The following is a 23,058-nucleotide window of genomic DNA, read 5'->3' as shown; positions in this document are numbered from 1 at the left end:
GAAGCATGTTAGTGTCACAGAGCTACAACAAACACACACAAACGCACGCAAACACACACGCACAAGGTCAAGGGCAGAACTCAAATCACTCCAAGACGCAAGACATTACATCATAACGAATCTGCACGCGCTTTTCCGTCCTGTAACTGTCACGTGGAGCGTATACTTTAACGTTTCCATAGGTCAAATGGCATATTTTTCGTGTCGGTAATTTACGAAAATGAAAATTGTGAGTAATCCCACATCCCCATCGATGCACACGGAGATACTTTGAGTCACGTCCGACCACGGGAGATAACCCACAGCGTCCGAATAAACACGCTACGTTTTTTTGACCTCCGACTGACAGCGCTCTCCGCATGTAAAAGCCAACAAGCTGTCGTGAATAGATTATGCTAAATATATCCACAGTCATTCCATATTCATAAGACAAAGGAGAGGAGATGTCACGCCGTGTGAGTTACGAGTGTTGGACTGATGACGTCACGCGGGGCTAATAGTGGCTATAATAAGATCCACACATGAGGAGCACACGGTGATAGTGCTCGAGCGACGAGGCAAAAATACTCCTCCTGAGACTGAGCAGGTTCAGGTTCAGGTAACTTTATTTATACCTGCAGGTACAGTTGTTGTTTTTGCAGCAGGATCTGGCTTCTCTCCGCACAGAAAGTCACACAAATAACAGCCAACGGTGGAAAAAGTACTCGATTTTGTTGAGTAAATGTACAGATACCAGAGCAAAAAAAATACTCACGTAAAAGTAAAAGTATCACGTGAAAAAATCCGGTTTAAAACTGTACTTAGAGAGTTAAAAGTCTAAGTACTTTATGCAGATTGTGAGGTTTTATAAGGCTTCAAATGTGGTGATTTGATAAAGATTTTTGCAGAATTTTGTTCCCTAGATACACCTGAATTGATCATTTTGGATATTGATTGATACAAATGTGTTAAAAATAAACCCTCAGACAATAATACAAATACATTTACTTCTCCAGTTTAATACAGTTTATACATTTTAAAATAAACTTAATTGTGCTTTACTGCTTTTACTTTATATTCCATGACTGATACGAGCCCCACGGTGCAGATCAAAACATGATAAAATAATAAAAAGAGTTCATGACTAAAACATGTCAATAAAAAGAGACTAAAAAGAGACTAAATGTGTTTTTAAAGTGCTCAGTTTTGCATCACGGGGCTCACACACTTGGCTCTAGAGTTTATAAAAATATGACAGTTCTGGTCCAGTGAGTTTCATTCCGTCTGATGATCTTTTATTTGAATAGATTCTTTTTCACACCGAGGTTTAGTTTGTTTCATCCCTGACAGTCTGGACTCCTCACGAGCGCTCTCCCTCATGTGACGTGTCCGGTCAGCTGATCTAAACAGGTTCTGGCGCCGTTTTCCTAGCGATGGCGGCAGGACGACAGCGCCATCTGCAGTCGGACTTCTTCAGGAGAGTATCCCAGGTGTGTGAGAGTAGACAGGTCCCTTCGTCCCAGTTTCACACCTGACATTTTGGACTCCTAACAAGCGCTTTTCCTCAGGTCGGTCAAGCGATGTATCGGGGACGAGGGGGCCTTTTTACTGTCACACACCCGGGACACTGCTGTGAAGAAATGGGACTGCAGATGGCGCTGTCGTCCTGTCTCCACTGGTAGGAAAACGGCTAGATAGTGAGCAGTTCATACTAAACCTTGGTCTGAAAAAAAAGATATAAAATTAAAAAAAATACATCTTTCGGCTGTGTGTCCTGAAACTCCTTGAATCCCGAATGAAACTTGACAAACATGATAAAAAGAGAGGGTTGTTCTGTGAAGCTTTGGAGCAGATTCATCAGTCGGAGAAAATCCCGCTGTCCGCCCAAAACTACATCTTCTCTTTTAGACACTCGAAACTCAACTATGAGGAACACAAAACCACAAATCATTCATCCCACAAAATGTACCGAGCCTTGAGACATTTCTAAAGTTCAAATCAAGCGATGTAACGGAGAGGATTTAGTAAAACCTTGAACCTAGAATGTTCTTCAGAGAGAAAAAGAGAAAATAAAACCAAGGAATTTTCGAAAACAAAGGTTCTGTCGTCTCAACCGATTAAAACGCGCCCAAAAAAGCGTAGATAATCCATAATCGGTAACCAACAAACAAGCCTCATCTTTGTTTGACGTAGCGTAACATTAAGGATGAACCGTTCCAGCTTTTTTTTTGTTCCGATACCGATTTCGATACTGTTAAGTGTCTGCCGATCCTCGATATCAACCAATACCAGAGCAGAGACTGAAAGCTGCATTTATTTCCTTTAAACTACAATAAAACAGGACAGAACTTCTCCAAATGTGTCAAAACGCCAACTACGACCAGTAAATAGTCGTATTACATCATTTCCTATGTCCGACCAGGATATCGACTGAACCGATATTTGGAAAACGATCCAGAAAACGCTCCAGTATCGTCGTACATATCCATTTCTCGTATCCGATCGATGCATCTCTAATCACTACGATGAAAACAAGCGCTCCTCCATCACGCATCTCCAAGGACGCGGCCTCGTAACGCCCGGACCGTCCTTGACACGAGCCCGACCGTCATCCGTCAGTCACTTTTCAACGCCGCTCGCCAGGTTTCCGTGGAGATCTTCTGCTTGATCTGCTAAGACTCCTGCGTTCTTCAAAGGCCACGCTGTCACGCGACGCCGATCGTTCCGTCGGCTTAATTAAATCAGGACGGCGCTAATCAAAAATCTAAGGAGGTCCGTACCTACACGCGAGTTCACAGGAAGTTCAGGGCGATACACAGCGGGGCTCGTTTCTAATCAAAAGAGGCGTGAGGTTTGTCCGCTGATCTGAAGGCTGACGGTAGATTCCTGCAGTTATTGTTGTGTCCCTGGGCAAGACACATGACCCACCTTAACCCCAGTGTGTGTGTGTGTGTGTGTGTGTGTGTGTGTGTGTGTGTACTCTGGTGTATGAATGTGTGAGTGGTTTCTCGCTGTAAAAAGCTTTGAGTGACATGAATGTGATAAAACGATATATATAAAAATGCGACCGTGACCGTTTACTATGAGCGCATTCCAACGACGCCGTCTCCCCGTGAACTGTTGAGCTGATTTTAAAATTTTAATAATAACTTTTAAAGCGAGTAATGGCCTTGGCTTATAAAAATAGACATTGCTAACCTGCTAGCCGCCGCGTTCGGAATAGGAAGTGATCATGGACGCACTTCCGGCTCCATCAACTGTCAGACTCGTCCTTTTGGTCTTAAATGTTCATATTAACCCTCTACATGATCCTGGGGTTCATTTTTTCAAGTTGTTTATTTTTGTTTAGTTTTTTTGAGTTATTTTGAGTGTTTTGTTTTTTGGGGTTTTTTTTATTTATTTTTTTAAAGTTATGTTTATTATGATTTTTTGAGGAGTTTTTTTGTTTATTTTCTTTGTTTTTTAGTTGTTTTTTTGTCATTTTGAGTTTTGTTTTTTTTAGTTAAATTTTTTTTTTAAATTATTTTGAATTTATTTTTTATTTTTTCGAAAAACTGTGTCCTCTCTGTCCCTGTTGCTGTCAGACTCGTCATTTTGGTCTTAAATGTTCATATTAACCTTCTACATGATCCTAGGGTTCATTTTTTCAAGTTATTTTGAGTTTATTTTAGTTTAGTTTTTTTTTTTGTTATTTTGAGTGTTTTGTTTTTAGTTTTTTTTTTTAGTTTTTTTTTTATTGAAGTTATGTTTATTATAATTTTTTTGAGGAGTTTTTTTGTTTATTTTCTTTGTTTTTTAGGTTTTTTTTGGTCATTTTGAGTTGTTTTTTTTTGTTTTTTTTAGTTAAATTTTTTTTTTTATTATTTTGAATTTATTTTTTATTTTTTCGAAAAACTGTGTCCTCTCTGTCTCTGCTGCTGTCAGACTCATTTTGGTCTTAAATGTTCGTATTAACCCTCTACATGATCCTGGGGTTTTTATTAGGCCCGAGCCCCTACAGGGCGTAGGGCCTATTGCTTCCGCAACGATGAGTGCGAAGCACTCATCGTTGCAGACTGTCTTCACGAAGTTGCGCGCGAAGCGCGCAACTTCGTGGCAGCACCGCGACCTTACACAGACTCCTGTGTCCTAGCAACCCATGCCGTAGGCATGGGTTTGCATATTTGTTGTTGCTAGCATGTCAGCGTCAACATCGAGTCAATGGGCGAAGCCCATTGACTCGATGTTGACGCTGACATGCGTCAACAGAAGTGAATAGCAGGAGTCGTCCCCCCCTGCACAGACTCCTGTATCCCAGCAACCCATGCCGTAGGCATGGGACATACATATTTGTTCTTGCTAGCATGTCAGCGTCAACATTGAGTCAATGGGCGAAGCCCATTGACTCAATGTTGACGCTGATGCAGCGCGAAGCGCTAATGTCCCCAAACACACTCCTGGCATCGAGCCCTATCCAAGCCCCCATGCCGCAGGCATGGGCCATACTTATAACTGCTAAAATGAATGGAAGTCAATGGGAGGTCAATGGCGGATCCCGACGTCATGGCGAATGACGAGCGCGTTAGCGCTCGTCATTCGTCATTGACCCCACGGTGACGTGGGGAAAGTCGAGAGCTTTCAAAAAACGTATAATATGTCATTGTAATGTTATCGGATATATTGTTTTTGCTAAAAATATTATTATTTTTTTTTTTTAGGCCCGAGCCCCTACAGGGCGTAGGGCCTATTGCTTCCGCAACGATGAGTGCGAAGCACTCATCGTTGCAGACTGTCTTCACGAAGTTGCGCGCGAAGCGCGCAACTTCGTGGCAGCACCGCGACCTTGCACAGACTCCTGTGTCCTAGCAACCCATGCCGTAGGCATGGGACATGCATATTTGTTCTTGCTAGCATGTCAGCGTCAACATTGAGTCAATGGGCGAAGCCCATTGACTCAATGTTGACGCTGACGCAGCGCGAAGCGCTAATGTCCCCAAACACACTCCTGGCATCGAGCCCTATCCAAGCCCCCATGCCGCAGGCATGGGCCATACTTATACTGCTAAAATGAATGGAAGTCAATGGGAGGTCAATGGCGGATCCCGACGTCATGGCGAATGACGAGCGCGTTAGCGCTCGTCATTCGCCATTGACCCCACGGTGACGTGGGGAAAGTCGAGAGCTTTCAAAAAACGTATAATATGTGTTTCTAATGTTATCGGATATATTGTTTTTGCTAAAAAATATTATTATTATTATTATTAGGCCCGAGCCCCTACAGGGCGTAGGGCCTATTGCTTCCGCAACGATGAGTGCGAAGCACTCATCGTTGCAGACTGTCTTCACGAAGTTGCGCGCGAAGCGCGCAACTTCGTGGCAGCACCGCGACCTTGCACAGACTCCTGTGTCCTAGCAACCCATGCCGTAGGCATGGGTTTGCATATTTGTTGTTGCTAGCATGTCAGCGTCAACATCGAGTCAATGGGCGAAGCCCATTGACTCGATGTTGACGCTGACATGCGTCAACAGAAGTGAATAGCAGGAGTCGTCCCCCCCTGCACAGACTCCTGTATCCCAGCAACCCATGCCGTAGGCATGGGACATACATATTTGTTCTTGCTAGCATGTCAGCGTCAACATTGAGTCAATGGGCGAAGCCCATTGACTCAATGTTGACGCTGACGCAGCGCGAAGCGCTCATGTTCCCAAACACACTCCTGACATCGAGCCCTATCCAAGCCCCCATGCCGCAGGCATGGGCCATACTTATAACTGCTAAAATGAATGGAAGTCAATGGGAGGTCAATGGCGGAGCCCGACGTCATGGCGAATGACGGGCGCGTCCGCGCCCGTCATTCGCCAATGACCCCACGGTGACGTGGGGAAGGTCCAGAGCTTTCAAAAAACGTATAATATGTCATTCTAATGTTATCGGATATATTGTTTTTGCTAAAAATATTATTATTTTTATTATTATTATTTTTATTTCTTCTTCTGCTCTTTGAGCAGTAATTTGACCCCCTGAACATTTTCAAAAACTCACCAAATTTTGCCCAAAATTCAGGTCTGCCGAAAAATTTATTTTTTTATGTGGTGCATCATTGGGCATAAAAAAATGGCGCGACAGCGCCCCCTGCAAAAGTCAAAATACATTGCGTCAATGGGAGACGTAGCGACGTCAAGTTTGGCTTAGAGCCATGAAATTTGGTACACGCATTCTTCAAGTGATGCCAAATAAAAAAGATTATTATGGCCACGCCCCCTTACGCACCGGAAGTCGGCCATCTTGGATTGAAAATTCCAAAATGCAAAGTCAGCGTTTTCGCTGACGTCGCATTTTCGTCAACTCCTCTGAAGGAGCTTCACCTGCAGGGCTGAAATTCACTGTACATCATCTAGACAAGCGGGGCATCAAAAGTTATCCAATTCATGATGATCCATTTTACGGTTTCCGTGCGGCGAAGCCGCAAAATTCCATCAGAATTTTTGCAATTTTCAAAAGTCTAAATTTGCTCCCGTTTGCGCATGCAAACTCCGATTTTGCTCAAATTCAAATCATTTGTAAAACTTTTGGGCCTAAAGCTACTCATTATGACAGAAACTAAATTGGCGCGACAGCGCCCCCTCCAGAACATCTAATATATTTGTATGGAAAGCCGAAAATTTAGTTTTCCCAAATGTTACCAAATTTGACACAAAATTCCATTGGGTCATCCCAATCAATAAAGTCAATCAGACCTATGTCGTCTTTTGCACCGTGTTGCCATGGCGATGCACCAAACTGCCAATGTTATCCTAATGGGAAACCTCCCACTTTTTCCCATTTATGGGAAAAATATTAGTTTCATAGAATAATGTGAAATTTGGCACCATGACTCTTCATATCATCCTGATCAAAAAAGTCAATGGGACCCATGTCATATTTTTCACTGTGTTGCCATGGCAATGCGCGAAAGCGCCCATGTTATCCTAATGGGAAAATTTCCAAATTTTCGTACATTTCAAAATCTTATAACGACTTATTCGCTTCATTGAGGAATGTGAAATTTGGCACAGTGATTCTTCAGGACGTCCCCGACAAAAAAGTCCGAGGGGCCAAGTTTGTATTTTGCACGGTGTTGCCATGGCGATGCCTGCAAAACCCATGTTTTTGCATTTTGTGCATCAGCACTTCCCATGTGTTTTGACTTTTTTGGTGACAAGTGCAGTCCAAAGCCGCAATAAAGAAGGGACAAGTGGCGCGTTAGCGCCACCCACAGGGAGTGCCGGGTCGGCCGAGTGCGAAGCACGGCCCGCGAGGGCCGTTCGATGCCGCTTGCGGCTTTAATTATTATTTTTATTTCTTCTTTCATCTGCTCTTTGAGCAGGAATTTGACCCCCTGAACATATTCAAAAACTCACCAAATTTTGCCCACAATTCAGGTCTGCTGAAAAATTTATTTTTTTATGTGGTGCATCATTGGGCATAAAAAAATGGCGCGACAGCGCCCCCTGCAAAAGTCAAATTTTCGAGCGTCAATGGGAGACGTCGACGTCAACTTTTTCATACAGCCACGAAATTCGGTACATGCATTCTTCAAGTGATGCCAAACAAAAAATATTATTATGGCCACGCCCTCTGACACACCGGAAGTCGGCCATCTTGGATTGAAAATTCCAAAATGCCGAGTCAGCGTTTTCGCTGACCTCGCATTTTCGTCAACTCCTCTGAAGGTGCTTCACCGGCTGGGCTGAAAATCACTGTACATCATCTAGACAAGTGGGGCATCAAAAGTTATCCAATTTATGATGATCCCATTTACGGTTTCCGTGCGGCGAAGCCGCAAAATTCCATCGGAATTTTTGCAATTTTCAAAAGTCAAAATTTGCTCCCGTTTGCGCATGCAAAGTCCGATTTTGCTCAAATTCGAATCAGTTGTAAAACTTTCCGGCCTAAAGCTACTCATTGTGACAAAAAATAAATTGGCGCGATAGCGCCCCCTACAGAACATTTAATAAATTTGTATGGAAGGCCAAAAATTTAGTTTTCCCAAATGTTACCAAATTTGACACAAAATTCCATTGGGTCATCCCAATCAATAAAGCCAATCAGACCTATGTCGTCTTTTGCACCGTGTTGCCATGGCGATGCGTCAAACTGCCAATGTTATCCTAATGGGAAACCTCCCAATTTTTCCCATTCATGGGAAAAATATTAGTTTCATGGAATAATGTGAAATTTGGCACCATGACTCCTCATGTCATCCTGATCAAAAAAGTCAATCAGACCCTTGTCATATTTTTCACTGGGTTGCCATGGCGATGCGCGAAAGCGCCCATGTTATCCTAATGGGAAAATTTCCAAATTTTCGTACATTTCAAAGTCTTATAACGACTTATTACCGTCAATGACGGACATAAAATTTTGCACAGTGATTCTTCAGGTCGTCCCCGACAAAAAAGTCCAACGGGCCAAGTTTGTATTTTGCACGGTGTTGCCATGGCGATGCCTGCAAAACCCATGTTTTTGCATTTTGTGCATCAGCACTTCCCATGTGTTTTGACTTGTTTGGTGACAAGTGCAGCCCAAAGCCGCAATAAAAAAGGGACAAGTGGCACGTCAGCGCCACCCACAGGGAGTGCCGGGTCGGCCGAGTGCGAAGCACGGCCCGCGAGGGCCGTTCGATGCCGCTTGCGGCTTTAATTAGGCCCGAGCCCCTACAGGGCGTAGGGCCTATTGCTTCCGCAACGATGAGTGCGAAGCACTCATCGTTGCAGACTGTCTTCACGAAGTTGCGCGCGAAGCGCGCAACTTCGTGGCAGCACCGCGACCTTGCACAGACTCCTGTGTCCTAGCAACCCATGCCGTAGGCATGGGTTTGCATATTTGTTGTTGCTAGCATGTCAGCGTCAACATCGAGTCAATGGGCGAAGCCCATTGACTCGATGTTGACGCTGACATGCGTCAACAGAAGTGAATAGCAGGAGTCGTCCCCCCCTGCACAGACTCCTGTATCCCAGCAACCCATGCCGTAGGCATGGGACATACATATTTGTTCTTGCTAGCATGTCAGCGTCAACATTGAGTCAATGGGCGAAGCCCATTGACTCAATGTTGACGCTGACGCAGCGCGAAGCGCTCATGTTCCCAAACACACTCCTGACATCGAGCCCTATCCAAGCCCCCATGCCGCAGGCATGGGCCATACTTATAACTGCTAAAATGAATGGAAGTCAATGGGAGGTCAATGGCGGAGCCCGACGTCATGGCGAATGACGGGCGCGTCAGCGCCCGTCATTCGCCAATGACCCCACGGTGACGTGGGGAAGGTCCAGAGCTTTCAAAAAACGTATAATATGTCATTCTAATGTTATCGGATATATTGTTTTTGCTAAAAATATTATTATTTTTATTATTATTATTTTTATTTCTTCTTCTGCTCTTTGAGCAGTAATTTGACCCCCTGAACATTTTCAAAAACTCACCAAATTTTGCCCAAAATTCAGGTCTGCCGAAAAATTTATTTTTTTATGTGGTGCATCATTGGGCATAAAAAAATGGCGCGACAGCGCCCCCTGCAAAAGTCAAAATACATTGCGTCAATGGGAGACGTAGCGACGTCAAGTTTGGCTTAGAGCCATGAAATTTGGTACACGCATTCTTCAAGTGATGCCAAATAAAAAAGATTATTATGGCCACGCCCCCTTACGCACCGGAAGTCGGCCATCTTGGATTGAAAATTCCAAAATGCAAAGTCAGCGTTTTCGCTGACGTCGCATTTTCGTCAACTCCTCTGAAGGAGCTTCACCTGCAGGGCTGAAATTCACTGTACATCATCTAGACAAGCGGGGCATCAAAAGTTATCCAATTCATGATGATCCATTTTACGGTTTCCGTGCGGCGAAGCCGCAAAATTCCATCAGAATTTTTGCAATTTTCAAAAGTCTAAATTTGCTCCCGTTTGCGCATGCAAACTCCGATTTTGCTCAAATTCAAATCATTTGTAAAACTTTTGGGCCTAAAGCTACTCATTATGACAGAAACTAAATTGGCGCGACAGCGCCCCCTCCAGAACATCTAATATATTTGTATGGAAAGCCGAAAATTTAGTTTTCCCAAATGTTACCAAATTTGACACAAAATTCCATTGGGTCATCCCAATCAATAAAGTCAATCAGACCTATGTCGTCTTTTGCACCGTGTTGCCATGGCGATGCACCAAACTGCCAATGTTATCCTAATGGGAAACCTCCCACTTTTTCCCATTTATGGGAAAAATATTAGTTTCATAGAATAATGTGAAATTTGGCACCATGACTCTTCATATCATCCTGATCAAAAAAGTCAATGGGACCCATGTCATATTTTTCACTGTGTTGCCATGGCAATGCGCGAAAGCGCCCATGTTATCCTAATGGGAAAATTTCCAAATTTTCGTACATTTCAAAATCTTATAACGACTTATTCGCTTCATTGAGGAATGTGAAATTTGGCACAGTGATTCTTCAGGACGTCCCCGACAAAAAAGTCCGAGGGGCCAAGTTTGTATTTTGCACGGTGTTGCCATGGCGATGCCTGCAAAACCCATGTTTTTGCATTTTGTGCATCAGCACTTCCCATGTGTTTTGACTTTTTTGGTGACAAGTGCAGTCCAAAGCCGCAATAAAGAAGGGACAAGTGGCGCGTTAGCGCCACCCACAGGGAGTGCCGGGTCGGCCGAGTGCGAAGCACGGCCCGCGAGGGCCGTTCGATGCCGCTTGCGGCTTTAATTAGGCCCGAGCCTGGGACTCCGTCCCGGCGAGGGACTCATTAAAACCGCGTCCGGAGCGTGGAAAATGGCAAAAATCAAGTAGTAAACACGCCCCGACATGGCAGTGAGTGGTGTCAAAAATTAGAACTCGACGAGCTCTAATTGTCACAAAAGACCCCGAGAAAAAATATCGCAAGACGACTCGGTAGCGCCACCTCAAACTTTGATTTTCATGGGGCCAATGGGAGCCCGACTCGGAAAAAAGTCGACGTAAAAATCCGAAACTCACATCAAAAAATAGAACATGTCGGGACATGACAAAAATGATATAATGGCCCCGCCCTAAAATGTACAGGAAGTCGGCCATATTGGATCAAACCCGGGAATGACAAAAGTGCACACCCTCGCATTCAGGACATTTTCTCGCCCAGTTTTAATCACAAACACTTCGAATTTGGCCAAATCCCACTAAACCCATGTGTGATTAAAGATTATCAATTACATTTTGATTATGACTTTGGGTGTGGTCAGGGTGAATTTTCAACAAAATCGCAAATTTTGGAATATTTCAAAAAAATATTTGTCTTTCACACATTTTTTGTTGGGAAAACGCTAATACAGCGTTTATGCACATTTGTGAGCTGAACGCAATGATATGCAAATCAAGGCACTCTCTCACAAAATGGCTCTCTAGCGCCCTCTTGAAATTTCATTTTCAAAAATTCATAGAAGACAATCGATTTGTCGTGGACGTTTGAAAAAATTCACAGGGGCCTTATTTGTGATGGGGCAGAATATGAGAAAGTCACATGACTGTAGCTGTTATGGTTTAGGAGAAAAATAATGGGTGGAAAAAAAATTTCCATTATTATTATTATTAGGCCCGAGCCTGGGACTCCGTCCCGGCGAGGGACTCATTAAAACCGCGTCCGGAGCGTGGAAAATGGCAAAAATCAAGTAGTAAACACGCCCCGACATGGCAGTGAGTGGTGTCAAAAATTAGAACTCGACGAGCTCTAATTGTCACAAAAGACCCCGAGAAAAAATATCGAAAGACGACTCGGTAGCGCCACCTCAAACTTTGATTTTCATGGGGCCAATGGGAGCCCGACTCGGAAAAAAGTCGACGTAAAAATCAGAAACTCACATAAAAAAATAGTACATGTCGGGACATGACAAAAATGATATTATGGCCCCGCCCTAAAATGTACAGGACATCGGCCATATTGGATCAAACCCGGGAACGACAAAAGTGCACACCCTCGCATTCAGGACATTTTCTCGCCCAGTTTTCATCACAAACACTTCAAATTTGGCCAAATCCCACTAAACCCATGTGTGATTAAAGATTATCAATTACATTTTGATTATGACTTTGGGTGTGGTCAGGGTGAATTTTCAACAAAATCGCAAATTTATGAATATTTTAAAAAAATATTTCTCTTTCACACATTTTTTGTTGGGAAAACGCTAATACAGCGTTTATGCACATTTGTGAGCTGAACGCAATGATATGCAAATCAAGGCACTCTCTCACAAAATGGCTCTCTAGCGCCCTCTTCAAATTTCATTTTCAAAAATTCGTAGAGGACAATCGATTTGTCGTGGACGTGTGAAAAAAATCACAGGGGCCTTATTTGTGATGGGGCACAATGTGACAAAGTCACATGACTGTAGCTGTTATGGTTTAGGAGAAAAATAATGGGTGGAAAAAAAATTTCCATTATTATTATTATTATTATTATTATTATTTTGGTGGCCGAATTGAAGACACTTTTGACCCCCTGAACGTTAACGAAAAGTCAATTTTATTGGACTCAAAATTCAAGGTTGGTGAAAAATTTATTATTTTGATCTTTAAAAAAATTAATGTTTAAAAATGACTCAATAGCGCCACCTCAAAAATCAAAAGGCATTACGTCAATGAGAGACCTTTTTCATCGTAGACAAATGAAATTTGGTACAAACATAGAACATGTCAAGACAAGTAAAAAATTATATTATGACCCCACCCTAAACCCTACAGGAAGTCGGCCATTGTGGGCGGAACCCCATTTTTTCAAAATTTTACCTCTCACATTTGGATTTTTTGCGCCTTGGATTTTCATTCAAGAAACTTACAAATTGGTCAAAATGAACTAGACCCATGTGGGATTATAGGGAGCTGCCTTTGATTTTTCTACATCATAAAATGTGGGTGTGGCCAGCCTGCAAAAAAAAAATCAATAATTTGAAGTGTTAAAATGTGCATCACTCACACATGCAGTGTCCTATTTCCCGGCATTAATATACATTTTGTTTAAAATCTTGATCTACACAAAATGATATACAATTTACATATGTCAGATTTTATTCTGCTCCACAGCGCCCCCTTGAACTTTTGAATTGAACCAAAAAAATTACTTTGACGTAAACATCTGAAATTTGGCATGGACATTTGGCTTGGAAAACTGAACAAAAAAGCCAATGAGAACATACCTCTGTCTGCAACTATGTCACCGTGGTAACATAATAAATGTGTCATTGAAATGAATGGGGTTCAGAGTACTGGACTTTGTTGTAGACTAAATAGATGCTCTACACTCATCAAACTATGGCCTAAAATTCAAGATTGGCAAAACAAGTTGTATTTTCATGTGGAAAAAAATTAATGTATCAAAATGACTCAATAGCGCCACCTCAAAATTTGAAATACATTACGGCAATGAGAGACCTTTTTCATCCTAGACAAATGAAATTTGGTACAAACATAGAACATGTCAAGACAAGAAAAAAATTATATTGTGACCCCACCCTAAACCCTACAGGAAGTCGGCCATTGTGGGCAGAACCCCATTTTTTCAAAATTTTAACTCTAACAATTGGATTTTTTATGCCGTGGATTTTCATTCAAGAAACTTGCAAAATGGTCAATATTTACTAGATACATGTGGGATTATAGGGAACTCTTTTGGAATTTTCTAAATTATAAAATGTGGGTGTGGCCAGTCTGCAAATATAAAAGACGTTTTTTGAAGGTTTTAAATGCGTGTAACTCACACAGTTAGTGTCCTATGTCCCGGCAGGAATATACTTTTTTATTCAAACTGTTGATCTGAACACATAGATATACAATTTACATAGGTCAGACAATAAATTGCTCCACAGCGCCCCCTTGAACTTTTGAATTGGACCAAAAAAATTACTTTGACATAAACATTTGAAATTTCGCATGGACATCCCTATTGCTATACTGAACAAAAAAGTCAATGACACCATACCTCTATTTTCAAAGGTGTTGCCATGGCAACGTCTGACATTTCTCATTGAAATACATGGGTTTGGGATAACTGGGATGAAAAATTATTACTTTGTCATAGACCATTGAAATTTGGTACACATATTCCTCTCATCATACGGAACAAAAAAGCCAATGAGAACATACCTCTATTTTCAACTATGTTACCGTGGTAACATAATAAATGTGTCATTGAAATGAATGGGGTTCAAAGTACTGGACTTTGTTGTAGACTAAATAAATGCTCTACACTCATCAAACTATGGCCTGAAATTCAAGATTAGCAAAATAGTTTGTATTTTGATGTTAAAAAAAATTTACGTATCAAAATGACTCAATAGTGCCACCTCAAAATTTGAAATACATTGCGGCAATGAGAGACCTTTTTTATCGTAGGCAAATGAAATTTGGTACAAACATAGAACATGTCAAGACAAGTAAAAAATTATATTATGACCCCACCCTAAACCCTACAGGAAGTCAGCCATTGTGGGCAGAACTCAATTCTTTCAAAATTTGACCACTCACATTTTAATTTTTTGTGCCTCGGATTTTCTTTCAAGAAACTTGCGAATTTGTCAAAATACACTAGACTCAGTTGGGATTATAGGCTACTCTCCTGAATTTTGTTAAGTTATAAAATATGGGTGTGGCCAGCCTGCAAAGAAAAAAGATGTTTTTTGATGTTTTAAATGGCCCGTAACTCAAACATGCAGTGTCCTAATTCCCGGCATTAATATACGTTTTTTTTTCAAAATCTTGATCTGAGTGAATAGACATGTAATTTACATATGTCAAACTTTACATTGCTCCACAGCGCCCCCTTGAACTTATTAATAGTACTCAAAAAATTACTTTCTCACAAACATTTGAAATTTGGCATGGACACTTCTGTTGCTATACTGCATAAAAGAGTCACAAACACCATATCTCTATTTTTAAAGGTGTTGCCATGGCAACGTCTGACATTTATCATTGAAATACATGGGTTTTGGTTAACTGGAATGGAAAATATTTACTGTGTCATAGACCATTGAAATTTGGTACACATATTCCTCTCATCATACTGAACAAAAAAGCCAACAAAGACATATCTCTATTTCCAACCGTGCAGGCGTGACAATGTCATAAATAGTGTCTTTGGAATGAATGGAGTAGTATTACTCAGTCGCTGATTTTGGGGGGAGGAGCGATGTAAGCGGGAACGAAAGGCAGGATCTCTGCGGTGGCGTGTACCCCGCGGTCGCAAGGGGTGGCGAGGGCCTTTATCACTGCTTGCAGTTTTAATTATTATTATTATTATTATTATTTTGGTGGCCGAATTGAAGTCACTTTTGACCCCCTGAACGTTAACGAAAAGTCAATTTTATTGGACCCAAAATTCAAGGTTGGTGAAAAATTTATTATTTTGATGTTCAAAAAAATTATTCTTTCAAAATGACTCAATAGCGCCACCACAAAATTTGAAATACATTGCGGCAATGAGAGACCTTTTTCATCGTAGACAAATGAAATTTGGTACAAACATAGAACATGTCAAGACAAGTAAAAAATTATATTATGACCCCACCCTAAACCCTACAGGAAGTCGGCCATTGTGGGCGGAACCCCATTTTTTCAAAATTTTACCTCTCACATTTGGATTTTTTGCGCCTTGGATTTTCATTCAAGAAACTTGCAAATTGGTCAAAATGAACTAGACCCATGTGGGATTATAGGGAGCTGCCTTTGATTTTTCTACATCATAAAATGTGGGTGTGGCCAGCCTGCAAAAAAAAAATCAATAATTTGAAGTGTTAAAATGTGCATCACTCACACATGCAGTGTCCTATTTCCCGGCATTAATATACATTTTGTTTAAAATCTTGATCTACACAAAATGATATACAATTTACATATGTCAGATTTTTTTCTGCTCCACAGCGCCCCCTTGAACTTTTGAATTGGACCAAAAAAATTACTTTGACATAAACATTTGAAATTTGGCATGGACATCCCTATTCCAGTACTGAACAAAAAAGTCAATGACACCATACCTCTATTTTCAAAGGTGTTGCCATGGCAACGTCTGACATTTCTCATTGAAATACATGGGTTTTGGATAACTGGGATGAAAAATTATTACTTTGTCATAGACCATTGAAATTTGGTACACATATTCCTCTCATCATACGGAACAAAAAAGCCTATGAGAACATACCTCTATTTTCAATCATGTTACCGTGGTAACATAATAAATGTGTCATTGAAATGAATGGGGTTCAGAGTACTGGACTTTGTTGTAGACTAAATAGATGCTCTACACTCATCAAACTATGGCCTAAAATTCAAGATTTGCAAAAAAAAATGTGTATTTTGATGTTCAAAAAAATCTACATATCAAAATGACTCAATAGCGCCACCTCAAAATTTGAAATACATTACGGCAATGAGAGACCTTTTTCATCGTAGACAAATGAAATTTTTGACAAACATAGAACATGTCAAGACAAGTAAAAAATTATATTATGACCCCACCCTAAACCCTACAGGAAGTCGGCCATTGTGGGCGGAACTCCATTTTTCCAAAATTTTACCTCTCACATTTGGATTTTTTGCGCCGTGGATTTTCCTTCAAGAATCTTGCAAATTGGCCAAAATGAATTTAACCCATTTGGGATTATAAGATACTCTCCTTAATTTTTTAAAATTATAAAATGTGGGTGTGGCCAGCCTGCAAATAAAAAAAATATATTTTGAAGTGTTAAAGTGCGCGTAACTCACACATGCAGTGTCCTATTTCCCGGCATTAATATACACTTTTTTCAAAATGTGGATCTGAACACATACATATACAATTTACATCGGTCAGACATGATATTGCTCCACAGCGCCCCCTTGAAATTTTGAATTGGACCAAAAAAATTACTTTCACATAAACATTGGAAATTTGGCATGGACATGTGGCTTGGCAAACTGAACAAAAAAGCCAATGAGAACATACCTCTGTCTGCAACTATGTTACCGTGGTAACATAATAAATGTGTCATTGAAATGAATAGGGTTCAGAGTACTGGACTTTGTTGTGGACTAAATAGATGCTCTACACTCATCAAACTATGGCCTAAAATTCAAGATTAGCAAAAAAGTTTGTATTTTGATGTTAAAAAAAATTAACGTATCAAAATGACTCAATACCGCCACCTCAAAATTTGAAATACATTGCGGCAATGAGAGACCTTTTTTATCGTAGACAAATGAAATTTGGTACAAACATAGAACATGCCAAGACAAGAAAAAAATTATATTATGACCCCACCCTAAACTCTACAGGAAGTCGCCCATTGTGGGCAGAACTCAATTCTTTCAAAATTTGACCACTCACATTTGAATTTTTTGTGCCTTGGATTTTCTTTCAAGAAACTTGCGAATTGGTCAAAATACACTAGACCCACTTGGGATTATAGGCTACTCTCCTGAATTTTGTTAAGTTATAAAATATGGGTGTGGCCAGCCTGCAAAGAAAAAAGATGGGTTTTTTTTAAGTTTTAAATGCCCCGTAACTCAAACATGCAGTGTCCTAATTCCCGGCATTAATATACGTTTTTTTCAAAATCTTGATCTGAGTGTATAGACAAGCAATTTACATATGTCAAACTTTACATTGCTCCACAGCGCCCCCTTGAACTTATTAATAGTGCTCAAAAAAATTACTTTGTCACAAACATTTGAAATTTGGCATGGACACTTCTGTTGCCATACTGCACAAAAAAGTCAATGACACCATATCTCTATTTTTAAAGGTGTTGCCATGGCAACGTCTGACATTTATCATTGAAATACATGGGTTTTGGTTAACTGGAATGGAAAATATTTACTGTGTCATAGACCATTGAAATTTGATACACATATTCCTCTCATCATACTGAACAAAAAAGCCAATGAAGACATATCTCTATTTCCAACCGTGCAGGTGTGACAAGGTCATAAATAGTGTCTTTGGAATGAATGGAGTAGAATCAGAATCAGAATCAGAAGACTTTTATTGCCATAGTCTGTGAACACAGTTCACAAACTAGGAACTTGATACGGTGAAAAAGTGCAACATAAACACACTGAATAAATACAAATACAAATACAAATAAGGGCATGCACAAAGTTAAAAAGATATGCTTAAAAAAGTCAAATGAAATACTTAAAGGGAGAAAATATGTACAACAGCAGCATCAGAACAACAGTGCAAAGTGGCTTATTAAAGTGACCGGTGTTATAAAGTGTCCAGTATAGTGCAGATATTATAAAGTGTTCATGAGACAAACTGCAGAGGGGAAGAAACTGTTCTTATGGCGAGAGGTTCTGGTCCCAATGGACCGTAGCCTCCTGCCAGAGGGAAGTGGCTCAAATAGTCCATGTCCAGGGTGAGAGGTGTCAGCTGCTATACGGCCTGCTCGCCCCCGAGTCCTGGAGACGTACATGTCCTGTATAGATGGAAGGCTGCAGCCAATCACCTTCTCAGCAGAGGCACAATGCACTGCAGTCTCTGTCTGTCCCTGGCTTCAGTGAACCACACAGTGATGGAGGAGGTGAGGATGGACTCAATGATGGAAGTGTAAAACTGCACCATCATCTGGACTGGCAGCTTGCGTTTCCTCAGCTGCCGCAGGTGGAACATCCTCTGCTGGGCTTTCTTGATGAGGGAGCTGATGGTCGGCTCCCACTTGAGATCCTGGGTGATGCAGGTGCCCAGGAAGTGGAAAGAGTCCACAGTGGTGATGGGGGAGTCCGTCAGGGTGAGGGGAGGCAGGGGGGCTGTGACTTTCCTGAAGTCCACGATCATCTCCACTGTCTTCTGGGCGTTGAGCTCCAGGTTGTTGCTGCTGCACCAGGACACCAGCCGGTCCACCTCCCTCCTGTAGGCAGACTCATCGCTGTCCGAGATGAGTCCGATGAGGGTGGTGTCATCCGCAAACTTAACCAGTTTGACGGAGTCGTGGCTGGAGGTGCAGCAGTTGGTGTACAGGGAGAAGAGCAGGGGAGAAGGTACACAGCCCTGTGGAGCTCCTGTGCTGATAGTCCGAGTGTCCGAGACATTCTTCCCCAGCCGCACGCGCTGTCTCCTGTCTGTCAGGAAGTCAGTGATCCACCTGCAGGTGGAGTCAGGCACGTTGAGCTGAGCGAGCTTGTCCTGGAGCAGAGCAGGGAGGATGGTGTTGAATGCAGAGCTGAAGTCCACAAACAGGATCCTGGCGTAGGTTCCCGGGGAGTCCAGATGCTGGAGGATGAAGTGAAGGGCCAGGTTAATAGTGTCGTCCACAGACCGATTGGCTCTGTAGGCAAACTGCAGAGGGTCCAGGAGGGGGGAGGTGAAGGACTTGAGGTGGTGCAGGACCAGGCGCTCAAATGACTTCATGAGTACAGACGTCAGCGCCACAGGTCTGTAGTCATTAAGTCCAGTGATCCTGGGCTTCTTGGGGACGGGGACAATGGTGGACAGCTTGAAGCAGGCTGGGACGTGACATGACTCCAGGGAGGTGTTAAAAATGTCCGTGAAGACAGGAGCCAGTTCCTCAGCACAGTGTCTAAGGGTGGAAGGAGAGACACCGTCTGGGCCCGCGGCCTTACGGGGATTCTGCTTCCTGAAAAGCTTAGTCACGTCCTGCTCCACAACTGTGAGGGCAGTGGGGGAGGAGGGGGGGTCCCAGGTGGGTTTGGAGGTAATGTCCATGATGGTGGGGGAGGAGGGGGAGGGGTGTGAAACTTCAAACCTCGCATAAAAGCCGTTTAACTTTTCTGCTAGTTGTTTGTTGTCCACGGCGGGAGGGGCTTTGGGCCTGTAGTTGGTGATTTGCCTAAGCCCTCTCCAGACAGAAGCAGAGTCGTTGGTGGAGAATTGCTGCTCCAGACGTGTATTGTACTTCGCTTTAGCCTTTTCCACCTCTTTGCTAAACGCATACTTGCAACGCCTGTAGCCGTCACGATCTCCTGCCCTGAAAGCCATCTCCTTTTCCCTCCTCAAATGTCTAAGTCTGGGTGTGAACCAGGGTTTGTCGTTGTTAAAAGTCACCCTGGTGCATGATGGAATGATGCTGTCCTCACAGAACTGAATGTATGACGTCACAGTGTCTGTGTCCTCATCCAAACTGTCTGTGGCCTTGAACACATCCCAGTATTACTCAGTAGTATTACAGTAGTATTACAGTAGTATTACTCAGTCGCTGATTTTGGGGGGAGGAGCGATGTAAGCGGGAACGAAAGGCAGGATCTCCGCGGTGGCGTGTACCCCGCGGTCGCAAGGGGTGGCGAGGGCCTTTATCACTGCTTGCAGTTTTAATTATTATTTTTATTTCTTCTTTCATCTGCTCTTTGAGCAGGAATTTGACCCCCTGAACATATTCAAAAACTCACCAAATTTTGCCCACAATTCAGGTCTGCTGAAAAATTTATTTTTTTATGTGGTGCATCATTGGGCATAAAAAAATGGCGCGACAGCGCCCCCTGCAAAAGTCAAATTTTCGAGCGTCAATGGGAGACGTCGACGTCAACTTTTTCATACAGCCACGAAATTCGGTACATGCATTCTTCAAGTGATGCCAAACAAAAAATATTATTATGGCCACGCCCTCTGACACACCGGAAGTCGGCCATCTTGGATTGAAAATTCCAAAATGCCGAGTCAGCGTTTTCGCTGACCTCGCATTTTCGTCAACTCCTCTGAAGGTGCTTCACCGGCTGGGCTGAAAATCACTGTACATCATCTAGACAAGTGGGGCATCAAAAGTTATCCAATTTATGATGATCCCATTTACGGTTTCCGTGCGGCGAAGCCGCAAAATTCCATCGGAATTTTTGCAATTTTCAAAAGTCAAAATTTGCTCCCGTTTGCGCATGCAAAGTCCGATTTTGCTCAAATTCGAATCAGTTGTAAAACTTTCCGGCCTAAAGCTACTCATTGTGACAAAAAATAAATTGGCGCGATAGCGCCCCCTACAGAACATTTAATAAATTTGTATGGAAGGCCAAAAATTTAGTTTTCCCAAATGTTACCAAATTTGACACAAAATTCCATTGGGTCATCCCAATCAATAAAGCCAATCAGACCTATGTCGTCTTTTGCACCGTGTTGCCATGGCGATGCGTCAAACTGCCAATGTTATCCTAATGGGAAACCTCCCAATTTTTCCCATTCATGGGAAAAATATTAGTTTCATGGAATAATGTGAAATTTGGCACCATGACTCCTCATGTCATCCTGATCAAAAAAGTCAATCAGACCCTTGTCATATTTTTCACTGGGTTGCCATGGCGATGCGCGAAAGCGCCCATGTTATCCTAATGGGAAAATTTCCAAATTTTCGTACATTTCAAAGTCTTATAACGACTTATTACCGTCAATGACGGACATAAAATTTTGCACAGTGATTCTTCAGGTCGTCCCCGACAAAAAAGTCCAACGGGCCAAGTTTGTATTTTGCACGGTGTTGCCATGGCGATGCCTGCAAAACCCATGTTTTTGCATTTTGTGCATCAGCACTTCCCATGTGTTTTGACTTGTTTGGTGACAAGTGCAGCCCAAAGCCGCAATAAAAAAGGGACAAGTGGCACGTCAGCGCCACCCACAGGGAGTGCCGGGTCGGCCGAGTGCGAAGCACGGCCCGCGAGGGCCGTTCGATGCCGCTTGCGGCTTTAATTTTTTTTTATTTCTTCTTTCTTCTGCTCTTTGAGCAGGAATTTCACCCCCTGAACATATTCCAAAACTCACCAAATTTTGCCCATAATTCAGGTCTGGTGAAAAATTTATTTTTTTATGTGGTGCGTCATTGGGCATAAAAAAATGGCGCGACAGCGCCCCCTGCAAAAGTCAAATTTTTGACGTCAATGGGAGACGTCAACGTCAACTTTTTCATACAGCCACGAAATTCGGTACATGCATTCTTCAAGAGATGCCAAACAAAAAATATTATTGTGGCCACGCCCTCTGACGCACCGGAAGTTGGCCATCTTGGATTGAAAATTCCAAAATGCCGAGTCAGCGTTTTCGCTGATGTCGCATTTTCGTCAACTCCTCTGAAGGCGCTTCACCTGCAGGGCTGAAATTCACTGTACGTCATCTAGACAAGTGGGGCATCTAAAGTTATCCAATTTATGATGATCCCTTTTACGGTTTCCGTGCGGCGAAGCCGCAAAATTCCATCGGAATTTTTGCAATTTTCAAATTTCAAAATTTGCTCCCGTTTGCGCATGCAAAGTCCGATTTGGCTCAAATTCAAATCAGTTGTAAAACTTATGGGCCTAAAGCTACTCATTATGACAGAAACTAAATTGGCGCGATAGCGCCCCCTACAGAACATCTAATAAATTTGTATGGAAGGCCGAAAATTTAGTTTTCCCAAATGTTACCAAATTTGACACAAAATTCCTTTGGGTCATCCCAATCAATAAAGTCAATCAGACCTATGTCGTCTTTTGCACCGTGTTGCCATGGCGATGCGCCAAACTGCCAATGTTATCCTAATGGGAAACCTCCCAATTTTTCCCATTCATGGGAAAAATATTAGTTTCATGGAATAATGTGAAATTTGGCACCATGACTCCTCATGTCATCCTGATCAAAAAAGTCAATCAGACCCATGTCATATTTTTCACTGGGTTGCCATGGCGATGCGCGAGAGCGCCCATGTTATCCTAATGGGAAAATTTTCACATTTTCGTACATTTCAAAGTCTAATAACGACTTATTATCGTCAACGACGAACACAAAATTTGGCACGGTGATTCTTCAGGTCGTCCCCGTCAAAAAAGTCCGACGGGCCAAGTTTGTATTTTGCACGGTGTTGCCATGGCGATGCCTGGAAAACCCATGTTTTTGCATTTTGTGCATCAGCACTTCACATGTGTTTTGACTTGTTTGGTGAAGAGTGCAGTCCAAAGCCGCAATAAAGAAGGGACAAGTGGCGCGTTAGCGCCACCCACAGGGAGTGCGGGGTCGGCCGAGTGCGAAGCACGGCCCGCGAGGGCCGTTCGATGCCGCTTGCGGCTTTAATTTCACTATTGTGTCTGTAAATCAACGTGTGAACATTAATAACAGACAAATCAGGCGCCTCCCACTAGCGTTAG

The 23,058-nt window shown here is 42.4% G+C and overlaps 1 protein-coding gene across 1 annotated transcript in view; it reads right to left on the bottom strand.

Annotated features, from left to right (window-relative positions):
* The window catches only part of btbd11b (BTB (POZ) domain containing 11b), a 201,166-nt gene that overhangs the window by 19,540 nt on the left and 158,568 nt on the right, over nucleotides 1-23,058 (bottom strand). The gene's annotated exons all lie outside the window — the stretch shown is intronic.

The sequence above is a fragment of the Periophthalmus magnuspinnatus genome, chromosome 6 (assembly GCF_009829125.3).
Source record: "Periophthalmus magnuspinnatus isolate fPerMag1 chromosome 6, fPerMag1.2.pri, whole genome shotgun sequence".
Taxonomy (NCBI): Eukaryota; Metazoa; Chordata; class Actinopteri; order Gobiiformes; family Gobiidae; genus Periophthalmus; species Periophthalmus magnuspinnatus.
The sequence above is the reverse complement of the archived record's forward strand: the minus strand, read 5'-3'. Positions and strand labels throughout refer to the sequence as shown.